This window comes from Mixophyes fleayi, chromosome 1, assembly GCF_038048845.1.
Source record: "Mixophyes fleayi isolate aMixFle1 chromosome 1, aMixFle1.hap1, whole genome shotgun sequence".
Lineage (NCBI taxonomy): Eukaryota > Metazoa > Chordata > Amphibia > Anura > Limnodynastidae > Mixophyes > Mixophyes fleayi.
In genome coordinates this window covers 64,604,353-64,624,152 of record NC_134402.1, presented here as the reverse complement: position 1 = coordinate 64,624,152, position 19,800 = coordinate 64,604,353, and positions in this window count along the sequence as shown.

The following is a 19,800-nucleotide window of genomic DNA, read 5'->3' as shown; positions in this document are numbered from 1 at the left end:
TCTTATTTGTTAATAGCAACTGTGATAAATTAATCATTTCTACTTTTACTAAATATACTTGCACAGTGTATTGTCATGTCACTGAACGAAGGACAACTATTTTTATTTTGGCACATTATATTTTAAAACTTGTTGTTTGATTGACTATTGTACATCACTGTGAAGTATTATGTCTCTTTTATAGGAGTAAATTTTTCCCTCCCTTTTATTTTCATTGCCAATGGCAAATACATTATTCATTTTTCATTCTTTTTATAGATACATATCTGTAGAATTCTTTAACTACACAAGAATGTCATTCTGACATCTAATAGCAGAAATATTATTCCATTCAGGAGTTTGTTAATGAGGTTGCTATGGTAACCCATTAGAAAAGGTGAGCTATGTAATTTATGTTGTTTAAGTAAATAAAATCTCACTAGAAGTGATAACTTCTCATTGGGGTTTAAAGGGAGACACATCACATTGATGGGAGATTTATATTTTCCAATTACCAGTACAATCCAGCTAAAATCCTAGGAGATTTTGTCCTTTTTAAAAGGATATAAACAAAGGACCTTCACTTGACCTGCCAGTTGCCCCTATGAAGCAACTACAGCATGTAAGACATGGCCAGTTATGACCTTTCTATAATCTCAATATAGTTTACTTCATGTGCCAGTGTGCACGAATGGTTTCTTAAAGGTAAATATTAAATCCAGCATGATGGCACTCTCTGTACTTGTGCAACTTTCACAGAGTGTGTGTATAATGTATATTATATATATATTTTATATATTACACACACACAGCTGCACAGAGCATAACAGAAGAAAATTAAATAATTTTTCGGCTGAGATGCACAGAATGAAGCCAGAATGATAAGACAATGTATTTAACCAAAGCTGCAAGAACGCATATACAAGCCAGTAAAGTTAAGGCATCAGAAGGAGGATAATCCCATTAAATATTTTACCTTCTTCCCCTTTCCGGCTATATAACCCAGTAGGCAGAATGCCAATGGCAGCTGCAGGACATATAGCCCACTGCCAGCCACAAGGCACATAGCTCATTGCCCTCCATTGTCAGATACACTCCACCATGTGATCAGCGCCATGATGACAAGTCTGCATGAGGCTCTTCATGTACATAATATTAAGCCTGCACCACTTACACTTCAAAGAGATTATATTACAGTACACATTGCTGAGAGGATTACAATGCATTTTGCAGTCTTTCAGTCAGCATTGCTACTTCAGAATGAAGATTACAAAAACCCTCAAGTCCACATTAGGACAAGAACAATTTAACAACTTGGCTGTATTCTTGATAGAACATGAAGTTACTTCTCAGATCAATGTCTCAGATGTAATAGAAGAATTTGTCTTCTCCAAGATCCTAAGATGTAGGATACCTGCATCTTCTACAGCATCTGGTCCATGATTATGCTTCAGTTGCACAGTTTCCCTTAGTCTATATTATTACATTTGATTTCTGTTTAAATTGTTACATTTTATTGCATTTGTTTTCTTTACCTACCCTGAATCATAATAAAATGATTTTGTTTGAATTTAGTTTTGATAATTAGACGTTGAGATATAACATTTACAAACTCAACTGTTTGTAAGAGGAGAGGAGGTCCTGGGGTTAAAAATTGCTCTGAGTGGCGGTGGCTGTAGGTATAGTGTGTTATGATTGGCGGTATGTGAGTCTTTTGAAGTGGTTTATTCTGAGCAATTCTTGAAGTTTCAGTAATCCCACCAAACAAAAGTATTTAGACAGCCATACGACCCTGCTGCTAGCTAGACATACAGTCCCCTCACTGGTCACCGGCCACTGGCTGGTACCGGTCAAACCACCCAAAACACAAAGCAGCTATTTATGTTTCTTCTCAAGTAGTAGCTAGCTGAACCATTAATTGATTACTCCCAGGCGCTCCACCTGTGTTCCTGTGCTCTGTGTATGGAGCTCAATCCTGTGTCTGTAGCCTCATCCTGCAGTATCCCAGGGAAACTATTAGTCTCTCCTTTAACAGTATGTGGCAAACTGTCCCTTTTGTCACAATATATATTTATATATACTTCTATATACTTTATAATACTTTATATGATACTTTATAATGAGAAGAAAATGATAATATTAATGGGACCAACAAATAAATGTTCATATTATGCCACACAGTTGTGCCCAGGTTCATATGGTGCCCCATGGCTGTGCCCTCAATTCATATTGTGCTATGTATGTCTGCCAATTCATTTTATGCCCCCAATTCATATTATAGTTGTTCATATAGTTCATATAGTTGTGTCACAATGGCATAAGGAGGAGGGGAAAACAGTGAGTTCCCGGGTCTTAAGGAGTATGTCCCAGATATCCAAGTTAAACTTCAAGGTGGGGTAGGAATAAGTTGAGACTGGTCTCTGATTCCTGGAAAGCCAGGGGAGAAATCTCAAAGAACAATTGAGTGTTAGAGCATTTTCCATGTCTATCCAACGTTTGACCCTAGGGGCAGACTGCCACGAAACGATGTGGCTGAGGTTCGCTGCTTGATAGTATCGTTCAAAAATGGATAGCCCATAGCTGCCGGATGAGGTAGACTTAGCCAGGCATGAACTCTTAATCCACGGTTTCTTGCACTGCTAGATGCTTCATGTCCAATTTATTCACATTGACTTGCTGGAAAACCCAATCTTATGGATAGATTTACCAAACCTTCTAAAAAGAAAAAATAGAGTTGTTGTCCATATCAACCAATCAGATTCTAGCTATCATTGTACTAGAAAATGATAACCACTTTTCAGTTCTAGAAGGTTTTAGGTTTTATAAATCTATCCCTTAATAGAAAGTCATAAAAATGACACATTTTATGACACATAGAAAATGAAACAATATAAATCCATGCATTTACACCCTTTGGGAAATCCTGATTTCCAATAAGGTAGAGCTGCCACCACATCATTATCTGGAAACAGTGGGCCGATTGCTGGACAAATACGCCAAGGAAACCTGTCAAATATGTAAAGGTTAATAAAAAATACCAAAAAATCAGCCCATGTGGTTTTGCCTTTCTTTAAGCGCGGCATTATAACACGAGTGTCAAAGCGTTATCACCACTGCATTGGGACAATACGTTACATAAATTGCTAACAATTAAATATTCCCCCTAGAAATAGTGTGATCTCTATCTACTATAATATTTTACATGACCTCTATAAACACAAGAATGCTAAATCAGGCCTCAAAAATAGCTTGTAAATTTCTCTGATCTAAACACAGATAGGTTGCTTCAAGCCATAAGGAAATCTATTAAATTACGTGGAAATTTTCCTTAATATTTTTCATAGGGGCTACTTAATACCACATAGGAGTTTTGCAAATAGGTTTAAAGAAAACCCAGGGTGTCCCAGGTGTCAGTCTCCATTTGTTCCACTGCTTGTGGTCAGGTCCCATGGTAAGGGTGTTCTGGATCCTGGTCTAGAGGTTTGCTAACGAGGAGCTGGTCAGCTACTTACTCTTTTACACTTAAAGTCATGGCCAAAAGTTTTGAGAATTACACAAATATTGGTTTTCACAAAGTTTGCTGCTTCAGTATTTTTAGACCTTTTAGTCAGATGTTGCTCTGGTATACTGAAGTAAAATTACAAGCTTTTCATAAGTGTCAAAGGCTCTTTTATTGACAATTACATTAAGTTTATGCAAAGAGTCAATATTTGCAGTGTTGACCCTTCTTTTTGAATACCTCTGCAATTCGCCCTGGCATGCTGTCAATCAACTTCTGGGCCACATACTGACTGATGGCCGCCCATTCTTGCCTAATCAATGCTTGGAGTTTGTCAGAATTTGTGGGGGGGGGGGGGGGGGGTTTGTCCGCCCGCCTCTTGAGGATTAACCACGAGTTCTCAATGGGATTAAGGTCTGGGGAGTTTCTTGGCCATGGACCCAAAATTTAAATATTTTGATCGCCGAGCCACTTAGTTATCACTTTTAAAGAGAATGTTTAACTGCACCAAGTGTACCACTCATAACCTCCTCCACTTATATAGTTCCCCCTAACTCCAACTTAGTATAGATATTTATTGAGGAGGGGTGCACCCGGTCACATAATTGGGTAACCTTATTCAGCAAAAAAGAAAAAGAAAATGACCTTAAGGGGCACTCATGAATGGAAATAGACAACATATATATTTACATTATATTGATATGTTGGTGATATTAAAATCACTCTTTATTATGTATCAATTTAGAACGTACTTCTAATAGCGAAATATTTAAAATTTGTAATTGGAAACATACATTGATATATACATAAATCAGTTAAAATAGACAATACTTTATTGTCTAGCCGCGAGGCTACTCTGATATTCTTATATGATAATTGATAAATATTTTCATAAAACCGCATTCACGGTATGACAATCAACTCCAATTGAATACTGACACTAAATATGTAACTCTTATATATAATCAGGAGATTTGCACCTCTGATAGTGGGCTATTGATAGGTTAAATCTGACGGGGATTAATATCCCTCTCATAAACCCTAAAACCCCTTTTTTTATAACGGTGTTGCTACAAATAGGAAGTGTGCCTCTATTGCAAGATGTAATGCTATTATAGACTCCTATGATCTTGCCTGTCTCTGATACCACTCCTAAACAGGTCTATGGAGATGGTAACGTGAATCTCAAATCTCTACAGTACTGCAGTCTAGCTGTCTGCTGCAGTACTAGGAACTACTGAGATAGTGGGCACCGCTATCTAATAACAAAGGCTGTGATGAAACTTGCTGACTATAGTGTAAGAGGTGAGATGGTATATTTGCAATTGGAGTTGCAGAGTAGCGAGCGCGGTGTCCGCCGACGCGCGTTTCGCTAGTAGCTTTAACAAGGCAAAAAAAGCTACTTGAAGTTCTTGATGAACCGATAAATGGTTGATTTAGGCGCGATCCTCCTAGCAGCAATATCATTGCCTGTGAAGCCCTTTTTGTGCAAAGCAATGATGACTGCACGTGTTTCCTTGTAGTTGCTTTTATGTTGTCAGTTGCCATGACACAGGACTGATGGTAGCGCTCAGGGTCAGACTGGCCTGCCAGGGAGTCAGGCTATTCCCCAGTATGCCCCGACCCTGATCACTCCCCTTTTCGTTGCTGGGGGGGGCGGACACTTTAAAAAACAAAAGAACAAAGAAAAAAACATACTCACGTGATCGCGGAGCCGGCGCCCCTCCTCCCTACTCTCTGCTCTGTCCTCACTGAATGTCGGGCATGACGTCATCAGTGAAGAGCAGCGCAGAGAGGAGTCGCAAGAAGAAAGAATACAGAAGAAGAGAAGAAAAGAGAAGAAAGAACCCGATAGAAAAGGAAAGTGAAGGAACGGAAGCAAGGAGGGAGCAAAGACAGCATAGGCAGCATAGAGAGTGAAGGGGGAGCAAAGGCAGCATGGCAGAGTGTGAAGGGGCAAAGGCAGCATGGCAGAGTGTGAAGGGGGGCCAAAGCAGCATAGCACAGGGTAATGAAGGGGAGCCAGGAGAAGGGGGGAGCAAAAGCAGCATGGAGGGCGCAGTGTGATCATAAGGAGGCACAGCATGGTGATGAAGGGGCACAGTAATGTGTGTGTGATGGCACAGCGGGCCTGTGGCTATGTAATGTGTGTGTGGTAGGTGGTGGCTAACTAAGGGGTGCTATTTTGTTTGTGGGGTGATGGTGGGGCAATTTAATTTTATTGTGGGGACTATTAATTTAAGATGAGGTGGTTTGGGGGCTATTAATTGAATGTGGGGCTGAGTTTGAGGAGCATGAGGTCTATTTATGAAATGTGAATATGAATTACTTAATGGCAGTGACGGTTGCGGGAAATAGGTATACTTATTATACGTAAATGTTATTAATCTATTGCTGGGGCTGTTTTGAGGGAGGGAAATAGGTTTATTTATTAAATGGGAATACTATTACTTTAATGTTGGGGCTGGAGGAAGGCCTAAGTATTAATCATGGGTCCTATTGATTTAACGCCGGGACTGGTTGGAATTTCCTAAATGCACCCATTTTTTTTCCCAAACAGGGCCCCCAACATTCCAGGATCCAGACAAGTCACAACTAAATAAACCAGCAGCCACAGGTGGTGAAAATAACAAGAACAGGTAGGACAGTCTGTCAAATGTTCTGATTCTAGTGGGACAATCCCGATTTTTGGTGACTGTTCTGCCCAATCTAAGGGGCAGGTCAAGACTGTACTTTTTATATACAAACTACATTCTTTATATATTACACTATGGTGCTAGCTGTCCTTGATGGGCTGACCACTCCCCCTCTAGTGTCTGGTCTTGTCTATATGATGGCTGGCCACACCCCCTCTGGTGGGCCTCTAGCGTTGCAGTCCACCAGTGGGCCCTTCATGCCCCAGTCAGACATTGGTAGCGCTCACCTTTCCTTCTCTGGACACTTTTGAAGATACCACAAACAATCTGAAAGTGGATTTATCCGAGAAAATGACTTTACCTTAGTCCCCAGCAGTCCAATCCTTGTACTTTTTGCAGAATATGAATATATGCCTGATGTTTTTCCTGGAGAGAAGTGACTTCATTGCTGGACTTCTTGACACCAGGCCATACTCCAAAAGTCTTCACCTCACTGTGCATGCAGATGAACTCACACCTGCCTGCTGCCATTTCTAAGCAAGCGCTGCACTGGTGGTGCCCCGATCCTGCAGCTGAATCAACTTTAAAAGATGGTTCTGGCGCTTGCTGGACGTTCTTGGGCACCCTGAAGCCTTCTTCACGACTATTGAACCTCTCTCCTTGAAGCCCTTTTTGTGCAAAGCAATGATGACTGCACAGGTTTCCTTGCAGTTAACCATGGTAAACAGAGAAAGAACAATGATTTCAAGCACCACCCTCCTTTTAAAGCTTCCAGTCTGTTATTCTAACTCAATCAGCATGACAGAGTGATTTCCAGCCTTGTCCTCGTCAACACTCTCACCTATGTTAACGAGAGAATCACTGACCTGATATCAGCTGGTCCTTTTGTGGCAGGGCTGAAATGCAGTGGAAATGTTGTTTTTGGAATAAAGTTCATTGTCGTGGAAAAGAGTGACTAGATGCAATTCATCTGATCACTCTTCATGACATTGTGGAGTATATGCAAATTGCCATCATAAAAACTGAGGCAGCAGACTTTGTGAAAAATAATATTTGTGTCTTTCTCAAAACTTTTGCCTATGACTGTAAGTTGGTTATATTGGATATATTACCACAGGGCATTAGAATATACAAAGGAGGAAAAAAAATTGATATTAGCTGTGTCTACGACATCAGGATGACATCAGGGGGTAAATTTATCAAGCTGCGAGTTTGAAAAAGTGGAGATGTTGCCCATAGCAACCAATCAGATTCTAGCTGTCATTTTGTAGAATGTACTAAATAAATGATAACTAGGGGCCTGATTAATTAAGGATCTTATCTTGAGAAACTTCTTATTTCAGTCTCCTGGACAAAACCATGTTACAATGCAAGGGGTGCAAACTATTACACCCTCATACTCACGTGATCGCAGCGCCGGCATCCCTCCTCTCTGCTGCTCTGTGCTCCATTCAGACTGTCTGAATGCCGGGTGTGACGTCATCATGCCACGCCCAGCATTCAGACAGTCTGAATGGAGCACAGAGCAGCAGAGAGGACCAGGAAAGAAGAAAAGGAAAAGGTAAGTAAACGAGGGGGGGCCTGTCATAGAGGGGTTAAAAAATTAGGGGGATGGGGCCTGTCATAGAGGGGTTAAAAAATGAGGGGGGGAGCCTGTCATAGAGGGGTTAAAAAACAAGGGGGGGGCCTGTCATAGAGGGGTTAAAAAATGAAGGGGGGCCTGTCATAGAGGGGTTAAAAAATGAGGGGGGCCTGTCATAGAGGGGTTAAAAATGAGGGGAGGCCTGTCATAGAGGGGTTAAAAAACGAGGGGGGCCTGTCATAGAGGGGTTAAAAAATGAAGGGGGGCCTGTCATAGAGGGGTTAAAAAATGAGGGGGGGCCTGTCATAGAGGGGTTACAAATGAGGGGGGCCTGTCATAGAGGGGTTAAAAAATGAGGGGGGCCTGTCATAGAGGGGTTAAAAAACGAGGGGGGACCTGTCATAGAGGGGTTAAAAAACAAGGGGGGGGCCTGTCATAGAGGGGTTACAAAATGAGGGGGGGGCTGTCATAGAGGGGTTAAAAAATGAAGGGGGGCCTGTCATAGAGGGGTTAAAAAACGATGGGGGGGCCGTCATACAGTGGTTAAAAAACGAGGGGGGCCTGTCAGAGGGGTTAAAAAATGAGGGGGAGGCCTGTCATAGAGGGGTTAAAAACGAAGGGGGTCTGTCATAGAGGGGTTAAAAAACGAGGGGGGGGGCCTGTCATAGAGGGGTTAAAAAATGATGGGGGGGCCTGTCATAGAGGGGTTAAAAAGGGGGGAGGCATGGCACAGTGGGATTGAAAAAGGGGGGGGAGCAGCATAGTATAGTGTGATGAAGGGGAGCCAGGTGAAGGGGGCAAAAGCAGCATGGAGGGCGCAGTGTGATCATAAGGCATGGCGATGATGAAGGGGCACATTATTGTAATATTGGAGCTGGAGGAAGGCCTGATTATTAATCGTGGGTGGTATTGATTTAACGCCAGGGTTGTTTGGAATTATCTAAATGTAGCCATTTTTTCCCAAATAGGGCCCGCAGCATTCCAGGATCCAGACAAGCCGCAAGTAAAGAAACATGCAGCCACAGGTGGTGAAAGTGAGAAGAACAGGTAGGAGAGAGCAGGACAGTATGTGAAATGTTGTGATTCTAGTAGGGACAATGTTGTGTCCAATGTAGGGTGCAGGCCAAGACTGAACTCCTTGTGTACACGCTGCATTCTTTGTATACTACACTGTGATGCTAGATGTCCTGAAAGTCAGGAGTGCTTGGATATATGTGACGCTCCAGCGAATTGAGAGCCTAGTGATTTTGATGGCCCCAATGGCGCATTTGCCACGCCCCCAAATGCATGACCACACCTCTGTTTTTTTTTTTAGCATACTCGACTATAAGGGGGGCCCCATGAATTTGTTGTACCGGGGCCCTGAATTCCTCTTGGCAGCCCTAGCTATAGGCAACATCTCCACTTTTTCAAACCCACAGCTTGAAAAATTTACCCCACAGGGATGCCCTCCTCAACGTCCTTTCAGTTGTTATTTTGGGAAAATTATTTTATATCTTTCATATGAATTGGTTAGAGGGGATTCCTCAAAAAGAAAGGCAAACAGAAAAATTATTTAAAACTTGAGCTCTGTAAAAACCCTTCAAGCTTTGATAAAGGAGCAGATCTGGAAATCCTTCCTCCCCACTGTTGGTATGCGACATGTATATATACAGAATACTTGCCAGTATTTTTTTTTATTCCTTCTCAAGTGCGGAGTATTCTGTCTCGGTCTCCTTGTGCCATAAAAACATAAAAATATGATGAAAGTGGATGCACATTTTACATGGCAGCTCCCAACTGTGAAAGATAAAACTCATTTGGTCAAATACATATTCATTTAACACAATTAGATACTTGCTTAGTTTGTTATGGTTTTTAACGAGAGGAGGTTATGGTAGAAAAAATCTTTTTGTTATTGTCAGTTTTCTATTGTATAATCTAAAAAAATCATTGCACAATGTGAAATTATGATATTCATTATTCTCTCTGGGTCACATCATTACTGTTAATGGCATTTGTATTTTACATGATATAGAATTTAGCTTACAGTTACTTTTCAATACATATTGAAAATATAAATGTAAAGTGCTTCAATAAAGGAAAAAAGGGTTTAAAAAAGTAATGAAGATAAAAGTGAAGATCAAATATTTTTTAATTCAAATGTAAGAAAATAAAAACTCTTATGGGTGACAATAGATTAAATACGCTCATATATAGATGTCTGAATGATCGACAGATAACACAATGAGGAACGGTGGAAAATTTGAATCGGAATTGTCTGTACTGAAATTATTTGGACTGAAGTCTGTTATTGTTATAAGGGGTGAAACGGTCATTTGTTCTTAATCTGATATATTAAAAAAAATCTGATTGCGGTTCAAAAAGTGTGATTGTAACATGTGTGCTGTAATTGACAATGTCTCTTCTTGTATAAGGACAATACAATTGTTGCATCTACGGACAGCCGTAATCCCACCATTTCCTAAGACCCTGGATGCTTGTTTCTGGAGACAGAATGCTGACTGATTAAGTTGCACTCTTGTAAAGTCTGACCTCAGTGAGACTGCAGTGATTAAACTAATTTCAGGGGTTTACATGCATTGCCTTGTAGCCATTTAGGTCTCATGTGTCAGCTGATTTACTGCACTTTCTGTTTAAGTGGTATCCAGTCACCTTTTATTGTGTATACAGAAAGCAACAGAGGGTTCCTGATACAAGCCCCTTAAGGATTTGAACATAAAGCAAAGCACATTTCCACAGATATTCTATAAACTATTAGTAATCCAGTATGGGCTGGGCTAAAATGGGCACTAAATATAAAATGCTGGCATTCTACTTTTCATTTTAGCTACCAATTTTTTTACATTTTCCTGTACTTAGACCTTTCATTTTTTTCACCCCCCTCTCCCGTTCCAATCCTCTCAGCATTTAAAAATGCAGAATAGAGACAAAGTAAGATCCACCCCTGATCCTCCTAAATCCAGTTCCTGATTCACCAAACCCACCATGATCCGCCAAACCACACCCTGATCTGCCAAACCACACCCATTTTATGTTGAGGCCACACTCACTTTTGATGGGGTGGCCCATTTGAGGTGGATGAATTGGAGGGTTTACTCTTCTCTTTTGGTCCATGCCACTTAATGAGCCACTTGCCAGTGAATGGTATGGTTAATGCTGAGGGAAGCTTATCAAATCAAATATTGGAAGAGTTGGTCATACCAGGGTTTTTTATTTATTTGTTTAACTGCAAAGATCTGTTCTGATCATCATCATAATCAGCATGGATCTATGCACCATGGGTTTACTACCCACACAACATGTGCCAGTGCTAACAGGTATAATTGAAGATGTTAGTGCAAATTTTGGAGTTTTAATTGTTTAATAAATATTGAGTGTATACGTACTTCACTATTGTTGCATTTTTATTTTGCACCCATCAACATCTTCCTGACAATTGGAGAATAAGGACTGCAAACCAATCAGTGAAAAAGACAAGAAGGACAACATCATAGGGAGACAACAAGCTATGCTAAAGAACAATTAAATGTGAGTGCATTACTTATAACATATATTAATATCTTTTCCATGTCTATTATGTTTTTAAGACACTGAGAGATATCACTTCTAGGAGGACACTACGTTTGAGGACGGACTGAAAAGAACAACAGAAGTCATCTTAAACATTTTAATATCATATGTTCTATTATCATCAGCTATTTATATAGCGCCACTAATTCCGCAGCGCTGTACAGAGAACTCACTCACATCAGTCCCTGCCCCATTGGAGCTTACAGTCTAAATTCCCTAACATACTCACACAGACAGAGACAGAGAGAGACTAGGGTCAATTATTGACAGCTGCCAATTAACCTACTAGTATGTTTTTTGAAGTGTGGGAGGAAACCAAAGCACCCAGAGGAAACCCACGCAAACATGGGGAGAACATACAAACTCCACACAGATAAGGCCATGGTCAGGAATCAAACTCATAACCCCAGTGCTGTGAGGCAGAAGTGCTAACCACGAAGCCACCATGCTATGGACAGCAAATTTTAGGATTCAACAAATTGAGATATCATCCCAATCACACACTGTAAGAGCATATTAAGGAGGACTCACGCTGAAGGGACATGATACTTATCCATACTACAGGCTTAATACATAATTTGGAGTTCCTATCAGGTACATTTCCCCATGTTTTGAGACTCACTAATCCCCATATTACACTAGAGTGATTGCAGCTCTTGATAAGTATATATGTATATTTCATTTTCACTGTAAGTTTCATTAACAGCATGGATATCTCTTTGTTTCAAGCCGCTGTCAGTCTAATACTACTGACCCCTGTCAGAAGCCTCTTGAGTGCAGACAACAAACCTTCTGTTTTGTGCAACAACACTGAATGCTGAAAATTGCATCCATCATTTATCATATCCACAGTTAGACTAACCTGCTCAGATAATAATCCTATCTTATATAGCTTTTGTGTGTTTACCATCTAAAAAACAAAATCAATGGTCATTTGAAATCATTTGGTTGGGCACATTTTCCCTGTATGTAGCTGAGAGGTTTGGGCACTGGGGAGGAGAAAGGTTGCGGAGGGTTAAAAAGATTCTCGTAATCAAAGAGAGCAAAACATGCTGCAATACAATAAGTGCACTTTACAAAAGTACAAATTGACAGTGCTGCAGCACAAACTACCTGTTGTGTTATCTTGCACCCATTGGACCTCATTTAGAGTCAGACGCAAAGTCAGTTTAAGAAGTGTAGGAGTGGTAGTGTGCCGCAGCTTGGTAGGGTATTACGAGTGGCAAGCAACCCCATTTGCGTGCCCACTCGTAATACCCTATGGAGCTGCGAGTAGTTCTTGCAGCTAGCTAACGCTTGCGCCACCTAATTCCTGCCGCACAGCTTTAGCCCTGTTTTGATGTGTGTTGCGTCTGCGCCTCACTGTGACTAGGATGTATGTACATGGTCACGCCTTCACAATTCCGCCTTCCGCCCATTCTCTCGTAGTGAGTCGCAAGCTATCACAAGTGTTAATTGCATCCAAGATGCAGGCAGATTGGGTCTTTCTGCACATGCGTGGTAGTGTTTATTGGTTAGATGCGCCTAAAACGGACTTTGCATCCGACTCTAAATGAGGTCCATTATGTGACGTGCATGGTGGCTGTAACAAATGTATGGTGTGGCAGTAGGCTGGACTTCTCCGTGACGCCTTTACTGACTTCACCAAGCGCACTCCCAGCTGGACCCGCCACCTGTAAATAGGAGCAGATTGTTTTTAATGGGACCGTTCCAAAATACAGAATGTGAGCGGGCTTCTTATTATTGGGGCGGGCGAATAGGTGCAATTAATGAATGTTCCGTGCTTTGTACACATGTATATTTTGCAGTTTATAAATGACCTAAAGTGGCTGATTCAATTAAACACAAGATCCCATAGGAACCTCTCGCAATGTATTTTTGCGCACAAAACCGTGAGGTGTGAGCAGCGCCGGTGCTAGGGTCCTTTCACAGTGTGAAAATCGGTGCCCCCCCTTTAAAAATAAGGCGCCGCCCCCCCCCCTTTAAAAATCGGCGCCCCCCTGTCAAAATTGGCGCTGCGCTTCCCTCCCCTCAGCTCCCCATGTCTTTCTTTAGACGGCACTGTCGGGCCGTGATGATGACATCATCACGGCCTGTCACTGTCAGTGAGCGGAGGGGAGGAGACAGAGCAGAGAGGAGCAGCTTCCTGCAGGTAAGATTCATAGCCCCTTCCCTCCTCTCCTCCCCATGGATTTCCGTTTTAAATGACCATAGTCATTTTTTTTTTAATTTCGAGGCGCCCTGCAGAGCCCAGCTCCCTAGGCAATTGCCTAACCTTGCCTAATGGAAGCGCCGGGCCTGGGTGTGAGCAACACTGAGCAAAGATTATTATCACAAACATCCCGCAGAGGCGCATGGTGAGCGGTTCCTACAGGACATCACAGCTAATTGAATCGGCCCCTTGGTGTCCAAATAAATGAGCACAAAGAACTATATGTAAGCACAGTGCTCTCTAAAGGTATTATATTTTATTAAAGTGCTTTCTAGTAATTAATAAAAACATTACTTTGAAACTGATCTCAACAGTTGCTGTTGGGATTAATTACTCAACTCTACATTTAATAAGAACATATGTTAGGTCTATTACACTTAAATGGCAACAAGAGGCATCAATTTAGCCAACACTTACTGAGTTCCAAGTTTGTTTTTAATATTCTTCATGGAGAATACACAATTGGATACAATGTATCAGTTTAACCTCTTACTGCGTCCAGTCATGGTTTGAATTAGCTGCTGGGTTTGGCTTACTTAGTGCATTTAAACTGATAGCCGAGGCACTGATACAGGTCAGCGAGGTGAGAACTGTCTATCCCATAGAGATTGCTGGACACACAGCAGCACACATCACTCAGCCGTGCCATTCACTCCATTATTGTTCCCAGATGGTGACTGCTCAGCAATTTCAGCCTCTTCAACCTACTGTGAGCGTCACATCCGCATTCTTGGCATTCACTACCGAGCAGGACACAAATTCTCCAGCCCTTGAAGTAAGAACATGTCAGGCCAATCCAGTCTCACCCAGATGAGAGTACATTACCCCACTTGAAGAGTTTCCACTCAGAAGACCCCACTGCTATGGAAGTATTTTAAGATACAGCAGATCAGGAGAACTTGTCGTGTCTGAACCAGTCGCCACTTGAAAGACACTTTACTGTCTGTACTTACAGAACATTTGTGCAGCGACAGACTAAGAGTTCCTGGGGCTGTTCTCAAATCTTGACCCCCCCCCTGCCCACCACCATATCAACCATACGTTTATAATTATTTCTCAACTCATAATCATTCTGACATTCATATTGTATTGTATAATCATATTTATAATCCAAATAATGTTGTTTTCATATTAACTAATTAATTCCCTATTTTTCATTCTTAGCTGGACTTTTTTTCATAACCATTTAACTTACCATATATATTATTTATTCATCCACATCATCACATTCACAATAAGGCAATCCATGGCTCTTCAGCTGTTATGGAACTACAAGTTCTAGCATGTCTGCATGTGGTTTCACAATAGCTAGAGAGCCACAGTTTGCTGAAGGCTGGAAGGCTGGTTTATAGTGATTTTACAATTGACCAGGTCAGTGTCACCTCTACAAAGGTAGAGGCAGGCGCGTTATGTGCAGGAATCAATAACCCACAATCAGTTATGGTGCCGTACATAAAGTTGCCATCACCTTCTTCTGTCTGAGGTAGGCTGGCTCTAAGGCTGAGGAGGCTGAATCCTTGGTCTCTCTTCTGCTCTGGCCCCAGGCGTGTGATGTGCTCCAACCAGAGCATGGCCATCACACCTGTAGACATCTCGGGCCTGATTCATCTACAGCCGTAAGCTCCTTTGTGTGCCATGTCTTACATGAAATAACTCTGCACATGCTCAGAAACGAACCTGACGCCAGTGATCACAATTGCATGACAGTCTATGACATAAGAGGCGGAACCGGGGAGGGAAGGGGCGGCCTTATGTAAGGGCCAATGTAGATGCAACCGGTTCAAGGTCTGTGATTCTCAAAAGTACATTTCTTTTAGCTGTATCATGTGCACTGGTTACAGTGCAGGCTGATAGTGATGACTATCACAGCATCTGTCTTAGTATTAAAAACTACACATTTACATGGCGCTATATAACACAGAACATGTGTATGTAAGAGAAACTTTAAAAACAGATTGTATATACAGTACGCATCAAGACATCCTGATGTATGCATTTAATGTAAAAAAAAATATGTTAATATTATGAGTTGGCTATTTCTTTTGTAACATTTTTTTTGCATGCATTCTGATGGGACTTTATATTACACATATACATGTGCTTAATCTGCACTGTGTTCTGTCTGTTAACATACGACAAGGACTGCTTAGGTAGAGTGTACTTACACCCAGATTCAAATGGAAACTTACCTCTTACCCCCACTTAGATACGGGTGCACTTATGGTCAAGTTCTGTATACATTTTAAAACACAACTTGCGTGCAGTTTGTATTCGAAGATGAATCAGGCCCCTTGTGTCACTCATTGCTAATGTAATTTACAGATATCATAGATGAAATTTGATCTGGTGTTCAATATGTTAAGATAAAATACAGTTTTACTTACCTGGGGTGCCCTGTACGGAACCAGCAGGTAGCCGAAACCTCCAGCACTTTGTGTTACTAGTGGTAGCAGGCTGCGGGATTGTTGACCCCTCTCTTCTGTGAATTTCCCATTTGCATGGAATTGTAAGTTGACAAAAGAGCAGCTTGGATAATTGGGGATCTGTCAGACCAGGGGAACCATTGGCTAAACAATGTGAGAACATTGTCATAGCTGCTAACCAGCTGCAGCCAGTGGCGGATCCAGGGGGGGCGATCGCCCCGCCCTAGCAGGGGCTTGCTGCCGGCGGCTGCACACTGTGCAGGTCCGTTCGGCAGTGATAATGTGCTGCCCATCTGCTCTGATTGTGTTTTAAACACAGTCAGAGCAGCGGGACAGCACATTATCACTGCCGAACGGACCTGCACATACTGTGCAGCCGCCGGCAGCCTTAGAAGTTAGAAAGGGGGCGGGGCCTAAATTGCCACCCCTATATCGCCCGGGGTAGAAAAAATTTCTAGATCCGCCCCTGGCTGCAGCTTGATTCCCTTTCATGGGACCAATGTAGAATATGGAGGGACACTAAAGAGAAAACATACATTTGTCAATAAAATACACCACTTTTACCATCTCAGGACCCCATTTGTTAATAATTAATTTGTTTGGTGCTGGGTTATGGCCCTTTACCTATCAATAACAACGGCCACAGTTTCCTTCGAAACGCCTTGAAGCTCATGGTGTATGTGCCTGTGATTTTGGTTTAACTCCCTTATATTCCAAGTAACACGATCAGTATTTTTCCAGCTCAACAGTATATTTATACTAAATGAATAGTACCACAATTATGCTGATAAAGGAGAATCCTATTGGGGAATAAGACACTATTTAAAATAAAACCAAAAGCTCTCTAGTACAGCAAGAAGATTATCCTCGGTACATAAGGAAGCAGATGGAGAATGCTGGTGTGTACAGATAGAGGGCCAGGACAGGATACACATGATGTCAAACTAATTAGCGTCATGGAGTTGGCTCCTCTGAGTAATTGTGTTTATGTGTTGATGTTTGTGTGGACACATTGTTCTCATTACTGTGCTCTGTTTACATTCTTTTGTTGTGGCCTATTTTATTTTTTTTTAAACAGAAGTGATCAGTTTAAAACATTATGTCATGGAATAAAACAGAACATGGATTAATATGAAGTGAAATAATGGAGTAAAGAACATTGATACATTTACAAAATGTTGAAAGATCTATTCTTACGCTCTAAGACCAGAAGTAGAGAAATAGCTGATTCTTATTCTGCTTTAGTCTGCAAATAAATAGCGCCGAAAACAAAGGGGTGCTCTCTAATGGGTGTAACTAGGGATTATTGGGCCCTATAGTAGAAAATTACATTGTGTCTTTCACTGTCCCTCATATCACCAAAACAATGCCCCAGGCCATAAGCAGCTGCTTGAGACAGTGAGAAGGTCTGAATCCTGCGGAGACCCTCATAGCACTGGGCCCACTGTGCTCTTCAAAAAAGGAAATATGAATGGTACAAATTCAGTTCCCATAACAAACAATTGACATATGCTATTGGGAGACTAACACCATACAAACTGTGCATAACAATTAACAGGTCCTGTGACTTGCAATTGACCACTATTGACCATAGGTAATATGGCTGGTCTTTTCCTCCATACCATGTCACAGGAACCAGCTACTGATCTTCATGGTCAGTATAGGATGGAGGGTAGTACCATAAGAGGGGTAGACTGATAGACAGAGGAAGCCATATTGACGATTTAATGTCGGCACTTTCACTGCTGTAAACCACAATGTAGGTATTTTATCAGTGTCGGGGAATCTGAAATACCGGCATTTATCCTGTCAGCATTTTCATGTCGGCAGGATAAGTGTCGGTATTTCTTCCATTGAAATTTCGTACCTAATCCCTGTGTTTTTTACATCTGAGATAACCTACCTAATGGACCAATGATGGTGGGGAAAGGGAGGGAGGGGGGTTGACATTGTATCTCCTGCATCACATAATCTTTATTCTGACAGGAGGGACCGATATCCCCCCAAAGGACAATGATGTGGCCATGATGTTGATGGGCTGTAACACCTTACAAGTAGTTTTGCTGGTTTCAGTAGTTATTTAACCCTGCCAAAAAATATAGCGGAATGGGACCTCACTAGGGAAGAAACTATTTACAAGCTTACCCTTTGTCAGGGTTACCAATTATAAATATCAACAAAGGAGCACAACATGCCCCACTCAGTTTAGTACTGGCTCATCACTTTTACCGTACAAAGCCAGTGGAAAATATAAATCTTGGTATAAATATTCCAATATTTAATACACTCACTTTATGCAGATCTTTGTGCTAATTCAGGCCAAATGAAAATGCTCTGAGCATAAGGAGTAAGAGCCAAAAATTAGAAGCCAACAGTCCTGGAACTAAGTATTTGTTGGTTTTACAAAATATGTAGAAGGTATAACTAAGCAAAATAGTGGTTTTGGCCTTAATTGGGTGTATACCTGAATTTCTTTACATGAATAGTCATTTAAACAGATATAAAATTTGATTTATTTTTACATTGTAATACCTGTGAACAAATAAACTCCGTAGATCAGTGCTGCACTTTGTTGGCCTCCAAAATTTTAAATTAACACATCATTAAAGCAAACAAACAAAACAACAGTGTTAAAGGTTTATACTTCCTAATGAACTGACCCATTTGGAAGTACAAGTGTTAAAGATTAACTTCCTCGGGCAGTGCCTGTTTCTTGTTACCCGTGGTAACAAGAGTTCACTGTGTGATTGATGAGTTCCAGTCACTGGTACATTCCCCACCCATATGTAACATGACTTGGCAGGTCGGTAATAAATTCTGCTAGGCTTAATCTATTGCCTGCTAAGGAAGATCACAAGCTTGTATTTGTGGCACTGTCATTAATTGAACAATCTGTTATTAATTTGTATTTATTACATTATTAAAATAAGCACATATTTGCTTAGTGGTTCCCAAACGTTCTCAGTTTGAGGCACCCTTGAGGTCTCCATAATTTTTTTAAGGCACCCCTAAGACAAAAAAATGGGACTGCTTGGTAAATACATATTAAGTTGCTTGCAAAAATAATACACAAAAATCCAAGGAAAAAGAATATTTTTATATATTTTATTCAATCATATTTCGTTAAAAAAACTATTTACAGCTATCATTAAGAGGAATAAGATCAAACAAAATAAAAAACAATATGTACAAAAATCATCACACTGTGCCCCTTCATCACTCTAAGCCCTCCTTCATCACTCGGCACCCTCTTTCATTATTCTGCGCCTTCCTTCATCAAACTGTGTCCCCTTCACCAGCAGAATGTGCCCCCTCCTTCATCACACTGCACTCTCTTTCATCATTTTGCGCCCTCCTTCATCACACTGTGCTCCCCTTCACCACACCACACGGTGTGTCCCTTCACCACATCACACTGTGTCCCACTTCACCACACCACACGGTGTCCCTTCACCACATCACACTGTGTCCCACTTCACCACACCACACGGTGTGTCCCTTCACCACATCACACTGTGTCCCTTCACCACATCACACTGTGTCCCCATTCACCATATCACATGTTGTCCCACTTCACCACACCACACGGTGTGTCCCTTCACCACATCACACTGTGTCCCTTCACCACATCACACTGTGTCCCCATTCACCATATCACATGTTGTCCCACTTCACCACACCACACGGTGTGTCCCTTCACCACATCACACTGTGTCCCACTTCACCACACCACACGGTGTGTCCCTTCACCACATCACACTGTGTCCCACTTCACCACACCACACGGTGTGTCCCTTCACCACATCACACTGTGTCCCACTTCACCACACCACACGGTGTGTCCCTTCACCACATCACACTGTGTCCCTTCACCACATCACACTGTGTCCCTTCAC